At 43.5% G+C, this 12,888-nt stretch overlaps 1 non-coding gene across 1 annotated transcript; it reads left to right on the top strand.

Annotated features, from left to right (window-relative positions):
- The first annotated feature begins 353 nt into the window (after positions 1-353).
- On the top strand, positions 354-428 carry Trnal-caa. Its single transcript has one exon. It is a non-coding gene; the product is annotated as a tRNA-Leu (tRNA).
- Positions 429-12,888: the final 12,460 nt, after the last annotated feature.

Raw genomic sequence — 12,888 nt, 5'->3', positions numbered from 1 at the left:
ACTGAGCACTAGTCGTATTTACAGAGCACAGACACCTGGGATTTCAATTAATGGCACACAATTGTTTCGGAAGAGGAAAAGGATTTAGACTGACGAAACTTGATTAAGGTAGAAATGAATATTTACATGGCACTGCCACGTTGTTTTCTTCCTTCAAGAGTGCGCTACCCAGTCGGTTGCCGAAGCATGAAGTATGTTGAGAAATTAGCCTCTTCATAAACAGTGCCAGATCTAGTTCCTTATAGGCGTGTGCAGCAAAGCATGTCGTTATTAGAATGAGAGTTCGCAGAAGAGCTCCTGTAAAGTTTGGAAGGTAGGAGACGAGGTACTGCCAGAAGTAAAGCTGTGAGTCGTGCTTGGGTAGCTCAGTTGGTAGAGCACTTGCCCGCAAACGGCAAAGGTCCCGAGTTCGAGTCTCGGCCCAGCACACAGTTTTAATCTGCCAGGAAGTTTCTTATCAGCGCACACTCCGCTGCACAGTGAAAATCTCATTCTGGAAACATGCCCCATGCTGTGACTAAGCCACGTCTCCGCAGTATCCTTTCTTTCAGGAGTGCTAGTTCTGCAAGGTTCGCAGGAGAGCTTCTGTAAAGTTTGGAAGGTAGGAGACGAGGTACTGGCAGAAGTAAAGCTGTGGGGGCGGGGCATGAGTCGTGCTTGGGTAGCTCAGTTGGTAGAGCACTTGCCCGCGAAAGGCAAAGGTCCCGAGTTTGAGTCTCGGCCCGGCACACAGTTTTAATCTGACAGGAAGTTTCATGTCGTTATTGTCACTGATCAGAATAACATTGTCCCATGACAAGTGGAATGAACAGTGCTCATCTTCAAGTGAGTACTCGGAAATGCCTGAGAAGTTCAGCTTTGTATTGCGGACCTATTCTTCACGTTTCCACAAAGAAGTCGAAAATAGGTCGTGCCGTTTGATCCCATTTACATGGTATGGTACAGGAAGGTTCATGGGAACGTCAAGGGATCGGTACAGTTATTTCCTACAGTTGGAAAAGAATAAATGGTAAGTTCTTCTCTGTTCCTCCTCCGACATGATGTTAGTTATTTGTAGCATCCTGCAGATTACTAAGACAAGTGGAGGGCTGTTTAGTCTCTTAACTCCATTGCTTTTGTGACAGGAGTGCTGACAGTTCATCTCATTTACAGAGCTGTGCCGACAGCGTTCGCCAAGTTGAGCTGTAGCAGCTGCGGCAATCCGCTTGCTGCGACACATGGAAGGCTAACTCACCCCAGGTGCTGCGGCTAAGCTTATTCAGCCTGCTTATTCGGCCTGCCATTCGCCGGACGCTACCTGCTGCATTGTGAGGGGAGGCCCCCTGACAACCAGAGCATCGCTAGCTGCGGCCTGTCATTAGACGTTACCACTTACGCTATCCTCTGGTCACGAGACAGAAGGACCGTTGTCTGTGTCACTCGTGTGTCTGCTCCCTCGTTCTCAGCGTCTCTGTACAGGTCGACAAGAATTCTCTTACTTGTGTATAGTACAAAGTAAAACATGAATAGAAATACCCTGTGATCAAGATACTAGCGAAACAAACATTATGAAATACCCTGACTTCGGAAGTCTAGGACCACTCGCGCAGGCTTTGTCATTATGAACAACGAAATAGTATAAACAAATTATACAAAGTAATGTGAAGATGAAGGGCTAATTAATTTGCTTGTTTTAAGTGCGTAGCCTGTCCTTCTATTGTCATTATTAACTTAACATTTGCGATAAGTACAAAATTTACGTTAGATTTATCATTGTATCCCATATTCAATGGTTTTTGGGTTTGATCAGTCGGAAATGCAGTGGCTCAGGATGGGTATACAGGAAAATCGTACTATTAGATACATGCTGTGGCATTAATCCATGAAACTACACTTCTGGCCATTAGAATTGCTACACCAAGAAGAAATGCAGATGATAAACGGGTATTCATTGGACAAATATATTATACTAGAACTGACATGTGATTACATTTTCACGCAATTTGGGTGCATAGATTCTGAGAAATCAGTACCCAGAACAACCACCTCTGGCCGTAATAACGGCCTTGATACGCCTGGACATTGAGTCAAACAAAGCTTGGATGGCGTGTACAGGTACAGCTGCCCATGCAGCTTCAACACGATACCACAGTTCATCAAGAGTAGTGACTGGCGTATTGTGACGAGCCAGTTGCGCGGCCACTATTGACCAGACGTTTTCAGTTGGTGAGAGATCTGGAGAATGTGCAGGCCAGGGCAGCAGTCGAACATTTTCTGTATCCAGAAAGGCCCGTACAGGACCTGCAACATGCGGTCGTGCATTACCCTGCTGAAATGTAGGGTTTCGCAGGGATCGAATGAAGGGTAGAGCCACGGGTCGTAACTCATCTGAAATGTAACATCCACTGTTCAAAGTGCCGACAATGCGAACAAGAGGTGACCGGGACGTGAAACCAATGGCACCCTATACCATCACGCCGGGTGATACGCCAGTATGGCGATGACGAATACACGTTTTCAAATTGCGTTCACCGCGATGTCGGCAAACACGGATGCGACCATCATAAAGCTCGAAACAGAACCTGGATTCGTCCGAAAAATGACGTTTTGCCATTCGTGCACCCAGGTTCGTCGTTGAGTACACCATCGCAGGCGCTCCTGTCTGTGATGCAGCGTCAAGGGTAACCACAGCCATGGTCTCCGAGCTGATAGTTCATGCTGCTGCAAACGTCCTCGAACTGTTCGTGCAGATGGTTGTTGTCTTGCAAACGTCCCCATCTGTTGACTCAGTGTTCGAGACGTGGCTGCACGATCCGTTACAGCCATGCAGATAAGATGCCTCTCATCTCGACTGCTAGTGATACGAGGCCGTTGGGATCCAGCACGGCGTTCCGTATTATCCTCCTGGATCCAACGATTCAATATTCTGCTAACAGTCATTGGATCTCGACCAACGCGAGCAGCAATGTCGCTACGATAAACCGCAATCGCGATAGGCTATAGTTCGATCTTTATCAAAGCCGGAAACGTGATGGTACGCATTTTTCCTCCTTACATGAGGCATCACAACAACGTTTCACCAGGCAACGCCGGTCAACTGCTGTTTGTGTATGAGAAATCGGTTGGAAACTTTTCTCTTGTTCAGCACGTTATAGGTGTCGTCACCGGCGCCAACGTTGTGTGAATGCTCTGAAAAGCTAATCATTTGCATATCACAGAATCTTCTTCCTGTCGGTTAAATTTCGCGTCTGTAGCACGTTAACTTCGTGGTGTAGCAATTTTAATGGCCAGTAGTGTATCTCCTTCCACCACCATTGTTATGATACATGTTTGAAATTGTTACCACCTTACGTCTCATACAGGGGAAGATATCACCTGACTTTCACCTTTCACTCTTACCTCTTTCAAAGCACCTTTTTCACACAATTCGTTGAGATACACCACTTCTATTGTACACCTTGGCCGAAATATTTATGTTTCTCAATCATTATTCCGCAATATATTAAACAAACACCAAATACAACGTTTAATGTACAAAAGTTATGTTTTTTCTCGAAGTTATAATAATAATGAAAATGGCCACACGAATCTGAATTGCAATCACTAGTTTACTGTGACATACTCATAGGCTGGAACTATTTATAACTTGGTGAGCTAAGCTTCATTTTCCCTTTTCTTACAAACGTTTTTGTGTGCATTCCTAACAGAAAAATGTTGAAATTATTATTGCCCTAACAACTTCGCCTAATATGTTTCCTGAAACACCGTCGCACTAGTGACTGATGGTCGTTTTAACATGGTCCAGACTATGATTCTCTTTATGTCGAGTGATTTCCCAGCATTCTACGTCTACCCACACATATCAGTGCTCCTATACACCAAATGTCCCCCTTTCATGCCCCACACAATTTATCCATCAAAACTACTCCATAACAACGTATACGTCACGCTGTCTCATTTCAACGTCGCGTTGTCAGTGATCAAAGACACAAATTCCAAGATGCTACTCCCGGCGGGTTTAAAATCAATGTGCCCAATGGAAAATACTGAACGCGAAAATGAAGATTTGGCCCTGTTTGCCTACCCCCTGAAGCAGATCTTAGTATCTCTTAATGGTGAAATTATCTGCACCTTCTTGCTCTTTAACATATAAATTACAATATAAACATAAATGAATGATTAAGAGAACTAGTAACTACAAAATGATAAATACTGTTTCTACTTGTACCTTTCTTGTAAATTAAAACCCCTTTATATATCACAAATGTTATCAAAGTCCTATGGAAATAAAGAGACACAAATGAATTTTTCTAACTAATATTACTGGTCAGTTGCCCAAAGCTGCCTCTTTATGGCTTTACAAGCCTAATAAGCCGAAACAATTAGCAATATGTACTACGTCTGGTGCATCGGAGTGATGGTTCTCGTACACGTCTTCGATGACGGAAGACTTCCAGGTACAAAATATAAAAACAGCTCAATCAAGCACTAGGACAGCAGAAGACGGTCTTCTGACTAGTACAATCTAATACTGCCTTCTCCTCTTTGTGTTCTACAGACGAGAAACGCGAACTCCCAGCCACAAGAACGAGGTCCAGATAACGTCTCAACGTGAGTATATGCAGAAGAAGTGCTCCCGACCACTAAACGCTGTGTACTCAACGACGACTCCCTAGCTGGAGGCGAAGTCCAGAATCATATACGTTCGCAACAGTGCAGTGCCTAACTGTTCACTAACTATAAAACCACCTGAGAGCAAAGACAGCAAGTCCATCTGTACCAACAAAAGCTGATACTGAACGACCGTCAAACACAGATGCTCAAAATGGAAGACCTTTTTCTCTCCACCGCTGGTTTCCCAGCAAAGCTCGGCTCCCCTCCCTCGTTACTGCAGAAAACTAATCATATTCTCGAAACCATGGAATATTCTCCCTCTCTACAGAGTCTTTCAAACGCCGAACAACCGTATTTTAGACTTTTGTCGTCCAGCACGGAAAGTTTGTGAGGAAATACCTATACCTATTAATTAGGAATTCGTACAATGGTACGCTTCTCAGAGTAAAAATCCTCGGAAATAACCCAGCCTGAGTGATTTCTGACGTAACGCTTCGACTTTCCTCTCTGTGGCGTCCAAGATTTTCCTGAAGTATTATCCGGTTATCCTTCTGGCCCCACTAACAAACCGGCCAGCCGCCGCTGTATTGTGCTTCATTGCTCTGGTGCCCCGACAGTCCGTCTTGGGTTACTTCTTGTGTCAAGCAGGACCAACGCACCTGTGTGGGCTTTTCCACCCAGGTCCTGGGTTACGCCTGCCATTTCATTTCCACTGGCGTTCCAACCTTTACAAGTATAGGCAATCATTCATTACGCTGTTTCGATAATAAAGACACTCCATCACCTTTCATGCAATAAGTGTTAACAACTATTCTCAAGGTGTACGTGACAATGTCAGTCTTCTTTAAATATTCATATACACGATGTCCAACGTATGAAATAATACCTAAATCTGGTTGTAAATCACGGCAAAGTATGTAGACGAGAGCTTGTAAGGTGCAAAATTATAGTCATCTCACAATACCCCCACCTAATGAACTATTTTGTACTAGGATGGGGTAATTCTTATAGTATTATCTCATCTAGTACAAAATAATATAACCATCAGTTGTCTGTACAAGCGAACTAATAAGAATACGAGGGCAGAGGAACAATTGAATGATGATTAGTTCTTCTACAGCCATCAGAGTTCATTCATGGGTTTACTGCCATATATTTATTTACTGCATGTTTATTATTTAATCAGTCTACTACTTATGTTTGGAACAACTTTTCTAGACATGACAAATGGAATATGCACTAATACGATGCTCTTTCAAAAATGGCAGTTCCTGTCTTTCTTTAGACTTAAGGTACATGCTCTCTGTCATTCATCCATCCCTAAGACATAGGTTGAGGCAAGAAATATTAAAGTATCCTAATCTTTTCAAAGTGGTCATCCAATAATTTACATGTGGTTCATTAAACCATTAATATGTAAAACAAGCAGTTACGTCAATTATTCTAGAGGTTGTCTGTTGATCATTATACAATTATATAAAATTCTGTAAAATATCCTGCATAATTTTATTTGGTCATCTTTATGCTCTTGGCTTGCATTAAAAAAAATCATTTCACAAACTGATTGTCGAAGTCTAGTGTTTTCCTAACGTGTATACTCCTTGAACATTTCAAAAATCTTATGTTCTAAAGCATTCTTTGACAACTGCATTTACATTTACTGCGACAACGAATATTTGTAATAAGAGTTCGGATCAACCACCAATTTGAACTAATGTTCTTGTTCGCAGTGTATAAAAATGTAATACATTAAAATGTTAAAACCCATAGCATCACTATCAAAGAAAATGACAAAGAATAATTTTACATAAATAAATAGACAAATATGTAAAAACAGTGAAGCACATAACATCATTATCAAAGAGAATGACAACAATAATTTTTTACATGAATATATACACAAACATATTTTTTAGACTACCCTGAAAAGTAAGAACAAGATGTTTACAAAATGATAAATATATCGGAAACTGTTAGTTTCTGGGTGTAACTGTTCAATATTCAACGAATTATATGCCCTTTTTCTCAAGAGTCGCACACTGATGCGGATTTTGCAACACACTTTTCACCTTTATTTATGTATGGGGATGAAAGCTAGAGTTTTTGTGAAGTTTAGGAAGCGAAGATTGGTTCAACAACGTGTTTGAGATTGGTCATGGTGGCTTTGCAAGTCAGTCTTTGGACTCTCAGCCCATTCTTCATCTCGTCAGGTTACAAGTCTCTTGCAGAGTTGATGATGTGGAATGATCCTTGGAATATACAGCAAGGTAAGTGGGTGTATATTTTGAAACAGCCAAGTTTTCATCGAATTTGCATACAGTATGAGGGAGGTACAGTTAGGTAGGATCTTTACAGGTCACCTAAAATTCTTCCGTGCGGGCTAAGAAAAGTGTAATGGTATCTAGTCTTCAGTTCTTTGTGTTTCTTCTTTCTATTATGTTTGTGTTCCCACTCTTCTGCTCTTCATGCCGCTTCTTTCTCTTGATATAAATATTGAATTTTGGATAAGGATATCTATAATTGTGGACAAGTAGGTTATCTGTTTGGTGACATTAAATATGGAACTTGAGTTGTTTTGTGTGACACAGATTCCTCAGAAGTCGGTGCCAGGTGACTAACTGATACGGGTTATGATGTTTATCAGTCTCTGTCTGGCAGAGAACAGCAGAAGAAAAAGCAAATAGAGTTTACAGTTTTGTACAGATATTAGCAGTTGCGCTGTAGGATTCACTGACAGTATCATATGTGTAATTTGCATATCTCGTCTCCATCGTGTAATACAATAGTGGAGAAAAGTCATTAGAGGCCGTGTAACAGTCAACTTCACCTGACCATTGCGAATTCTGCTTACCACCTGCTCAATCACTGCGTGCCACCTGAGGTTTTTAGGTAGCCGCATTTGAATAGGCCTGATGTTTGCCGCGTCCGTGACATGGCTTTGGCTTATCGACGGTGTCCCTTGCTTACGCTTTTCTCTCCAGCCTCTGCCGTTAGCGTCTCGTTCCATCATGTTGTTGCTTCCAGTGTGTCTCGTCTACATAACACGTGATCTTCTATTTTAACTCTTCTCTCAATTATGCTTATCCATTACGGATATTTTAGAACCGTGACTGTATATTGAATGTAAATAAGTTATACACAACTGCAACCAGTCACTTTTTTGAATAATAATGCTTTATTACATGAACCGGTTTTCGAACCTTTTCAGGTTCATCTTCAGATGGTTTCGGGAGGATCCGGGAAGTTACATCATTACTGGTAGTAGCATAATGCTGGGTGCCGGTTCTATGGCAGAAAGATGGGTCACACTTTAATGTATCGCCATGACTATAGCTTATCTGTCGACAGATATGTTTTCCAGATTCTCGAGTTTCCAATCAATCTTACTCTTAATGTCATTAATATGCTCACGTCCTGACTTGAACTCTGCTCTATTCTCATTATTTTTCTACACTCTTCCCTCTGAACTGCATGTTGGTCCGTGAATTGCAGTTTTCAACAGCTCGCCGAAATTTGAGCTTTTTTTGCCTTTCTATCATATCTGATTTTTATTTCATTCTCTTTCCGTAACGTTAACTCCCCTCTTCCTAGATTAATGATAGCTTTCTGCGCTGAAAGAAAATCTACACCGATTATTATATCAGCTGTTAGTTTCGGTATTATGAACTGATTTGCAGTCATCTGGTGTCCTTGGCATTCAAAATCTAGACGTGTTTGTTGCTTTCCAACTAACGCGCTTCGTACCTTTGTTCTTTGTACTGTGAGCATCGGTATATTAACTGAATCCTTGCATTTAGCGAACAGCCTATCTGAAATATCTAAGATTCACTTCCACTATCTATTACAGCAGTATCCATAATTCCTCCAATATGTACTTTTACCACTGGATAGATTTCCTGTTTGGGTAACGTTTCCTTTTCTTCAAGTAATATATCTCTCATGTGCTCATTTTCTATAATATTTATGTTTTTACTTCCGAGATGATTTACAGGCACATTTTCACTAGTGCCCGTCGTCTGGCCTAGTCATTGTTCACTTTCTATGTCATTTTGGCGTACACTCCCGGGCTTAGGTGGTCTAATTTCAATTGATTGTTCCCGATTCCTGTCGTTATTCAGTCCACCCCATCCTTGGTGAGACCGTTGACGATTTTCTGTATTGTCGCCCCATGATGGGCTTTTATTTTGTGGCTCTCATCTACGTTCATTTTGTTGCCTATATTCTCTGCCATAGTTCTTCCACTGTGCATTGTTCCCACTACGATATCTATGGTCCATGTTTTGGTGAGGCGGCCGATTTAGATTGTTTTGCTAATTATGGCCTCTGTTATTCCCTCCGTTGTACTCCCTTCTTTCACTTCGCACGTTTCTCTGCCTACGTTTCTCTCGCACATGCTGCTCGTTAAAAGCGAACTCCAACTCTCTTAGGATACCCTTGAATCCTTCTACATCACTTTTACATCGGCCGACGAGCGTTTGCTGGTAGGAAATTGGCAACCTCATGTAACACAATCTTATGATCTCAGCCGGTGTGCGTGGATCGTCCAAATACTGATTATTATTATTTTTTTTTTTTTTTTTGGTCGAGTTTTCGAAATACTTCACCGGACTACGGAACCCTGAACTCTCCAAGTCTCTGCTCATCATCATTTCCTGTTTGATCCTGTCCTGTCTCTTCTTGGACCAGTATTTGTTTAAACATGCGTCACGAACCTCTTCGTATGACGTGCACGTTTTTGCAATGTTCCGCATGATCAGAGGCCAGTGAGAAGGTAATAATAAACCAAATTGTCCAATAAAAGTTTTTGGGTGTAAAACATTACCCTCGTCCTTGTAATGCTGGAACTTTCGTACAGAGATAAAATGTTTAAAATCGAAAATTTCATTAGAATTTCTTCCCGCTCGGCCTACCACATTCTCACTTGGCGCTAACGCTTCCTGTCTACCGTTACCTGGGCGTCCTCTCTTCTACTCCCTGTCACGTTTTCATCACTGGAAAAACGTCCCATGGTGCGCATTATCGGGTAACAATTATGCATATGAAATATCTCATTGCTGTTCTCCGTATTCGCAATCTGCGACCCAGTCGTGCCCTGTGTAGACGCGGGGACCATATCTCTAGCGATATTTCGTTGCTCTGCAGATATGTTTTCAGTCTGTAGTTGACGAGCAACTCTTACATTCGAGCACATTCTAGTATCGTCTGGGCTTGGACATGATCAAGCTGAGTTTGAACTGGCCCTTTCGGTTTCTGTTATTTCCAAATCGCCTATTATTTCTTTTCTGAGATGTGATTTTTGACTGTGCGGCTGGTCCCGGCGGAGGTTCGAGTCCTCCCTCGGGCATGGGTGTGTGTGGGTTTGTCCTTAGGGTAATTTAGGTTAAGTAGTGTGTAAGCTTAGGGACTGATGATCTTAGCAGTTAAGTCCCATAAGATTTCACACACATTTGAACATTTTTTTGTGATTTTTGACTAGGTTGCGACCTGACTTCCTGAGATAATTGCTTAATTTCGCTTTCTATGTTTTGTTTAAATTGTGAGAGCTCCGCGGTCGGTGCCTTATTTTGCGCAATTTCTGTCTTTTGCAGCTGCGTTATTTCTACTTGTTGAAGCACCTCTACAACTTCGTTAATGCACCTCTACCTATCTTTGTCGTATTTTCTGTCTTCTCTAATGTTTCAAGAGCAATCCGCTTTGCACCCCTCGCTAGTAATCTCGCCTCATTTGCGGTTCTTCTGACGTCCGCAATCTCTCGTTCTAGTTTTGTTCGGAGCGTCACTATCTCATTTTTCACTTCCCTCGTTTCATGTTTTATCGACTGAATCTCGACACTAATGTTTTGAATTTCATATACCATTTCATAGAGTACTTCATCATACCCTTTTTTTATTTGTTTTGCCAATTCAGAGCTGACCCATTTCACTTCCCATTGATTTTAGGTATGCAAGGATGTCCAGCACACCTGTGTTATCTAAATATACTCTCATATTGTGACTCTCTCTTCCTCTACTCTTAGGTGATCTTCTGCCCTTTTCCCTTTCCATTTCTTGGTATTCAAAGCAGTCATCACCGCACGTCTCTGATATGCTGCCTCGTGACGACGATCTACACTCCTGGAAATGGAAAAAAGAACACATTGACACCGGTGTGTCAGACGCACCATACTTGCTCCGGACACTGCGAGAGGGCTGTACAAGCAATGATCACACGCACGGCACAGCGGACACACCAGGAACCGGGGTGTTGGCCGTCGAATGGCGCTAGCTGCGCAGCATTTGTGCACCGCCGCCGTCAGTGTCAGCCAGTTTGCCGTGGCATACGGAGCTCCATCGCAGTCTTTAACACTGGTAGCATGCCGCGACAGCGTGGACGTGAACCGTATGTGCAGTTGACGGACTTTGAGCGAGGGCGTATAGTGGGCATGCGGGAGGCCGGGTGGACGTACCGCCGAATTGCTCAACACGTGGGGCGTGAGGTCTCCACAGTACATCGATGTTGTCGCCAGTGGTCGGCGGAAGGTGCACGTGCCCGTCGACCTGGGACCGGACCGCAGCGACGCACGGATGCACGCCAAGACCGTAGGATCCTACGCAGCGCCGTAGGGGACCGCACCGCCACTTCCCAGCAAATTAAGGACACTGTTGCTCCTGGGGTATCGGCGAGGACCATTCGCAACCGTCTCCATGAAGCTGGGCTACGGTCCCGCACACCGTTAGGCCGTCTTCCGCTCACGCCCCAACATCGTGCAGCCCGCCTCCAGTGGTGTCGCGACAGGCGTGAATGGAGAGACGAATGGAGACGTGTCGTCTTCAGCGATGAGAGTCGCTTCTGCCTTGGTGCCAATGATGGTCGTATGCGTGTTTGGCGCCGTACAGGTGAGCGCCACAATCAGGACTGCATACGACCGAGGCACACAGGGCCAACACCCGGCATCATGGTGTGGGGAGCGATCTCCTACACTGGCCGTACACCACTGGTGATCGTCGAGGGGACACTGAATAGTGCACGGTACATCCAAACCGTCATCGAACCCATCGTTCTACCATTCCTAGACCGGCAAGGGAACTTGCTGTTCCAACAGGACAATGCACGTCCGCATGTATCCCGTGCCACCCAACGTGCTCTAGAAGGTGTAAGTCAACTACCCTGGCCAGCAAGATCTCCGGATCTGTCCCCCATTGAGCATGTTTGGGACTGGATGAAGTGTCGTCTCACGCGGTCTGCACGTCCAGCACGAACGCTGGTCCAACTGAGGCGCCAGGTGGAAATGGCATGGCAAGCCGTTCCACAGGACTACATCCAGCATCTCTACGATCGTCTCCATGGGAGAATAGCAGCCTGCATTGCTGCGAAAGGTGGATATACACTGTACTAGTGCCGACATTGTGCATGCTCTGTTGCCTGTGTCTATGTGCCTGTGGTTCTGTCAGTGTGATCATGTGATGTATCTGACCCCAGGAATGTGTCAATAAAGTTTCCCCTTCCTGGGACAATGAATGCACGGTGTTCTTATTTCAATTTCCAGGAGTGTATTACGTTCTTAGTTGTTCGTTCAGGTGGACTCCCTACATTTGGTCCCGTATCTTTACGATTGCCTCAGTGTGTCTCTGCTCCTCATCTTCGCAATCAGATTGCCCACCACGGGCTTGACTGTGTATATCATCCTCAAGAGATTCCCTTGGATCGATATTCCCCTCAACTGTGCCTTGTGCTGCTAACAAAACCAGCTCTTTCTCATCGCATAGGCTTTCTTGACTACCCCGTGTATCTGCCATTTCTATACTGTTACAACTAGTGATCTGTTGTGCTACTAAGCACGCTTTCGCCCTTGTTATCACGGAGTGATCCCACAATTTACACAACCCACATTTATTATGTAACGGGCACATCTTATAAAATATCTTCGTCAAAGAAGCTAAGCTAAGGGCAACGTCGTGAACGAGCAGTGTCGTTACAATACAAACAAAATACAACGACCAATGGCATAACATTAACATCAATAAATTGCAGCCAGCGGGCTTAAGCGCAACGCTTCTGAAAAGAAATACAATAAAAGAAACAAATATTATTTTTAATTTTATCGCGTGACTTTACCACTGCCTACTACATACGCATGCTGGTGATCACTAAGAATAACTACTAAACATTAAAAATGGGAAAAAATTTCTGAGGTTTCAAACCACTTTATGCCTACTATCAGAAGACTCTAAGTAGGATCCGGGCAGGGTAAGCCATACCCAAGATGCTACTCCTGGCGGGTGTAAAATGAATGTGCGCAATGGAAAATACTGAACG

This window comes from Schistocerca piceifrons, chromosome 3, assembly GCF_021461385.2.
Source record: "Schistocerca piceifrons isolate TAMUIC-IGC-003096 chromosome 3, iqSchPice1.1, whole genome shotgun sequence".
Lineage (NCBI taxonomy): Eukaryota > Metazoa > Arthropoda > Insecta > Orthoptera > Acrididae > Schistocerca > Schistocerca piceifrons.
Note: the sequence above shows the minus strand (reverse complement) of the source record. Positions and strands in the feature narration are given on the sequence as shown.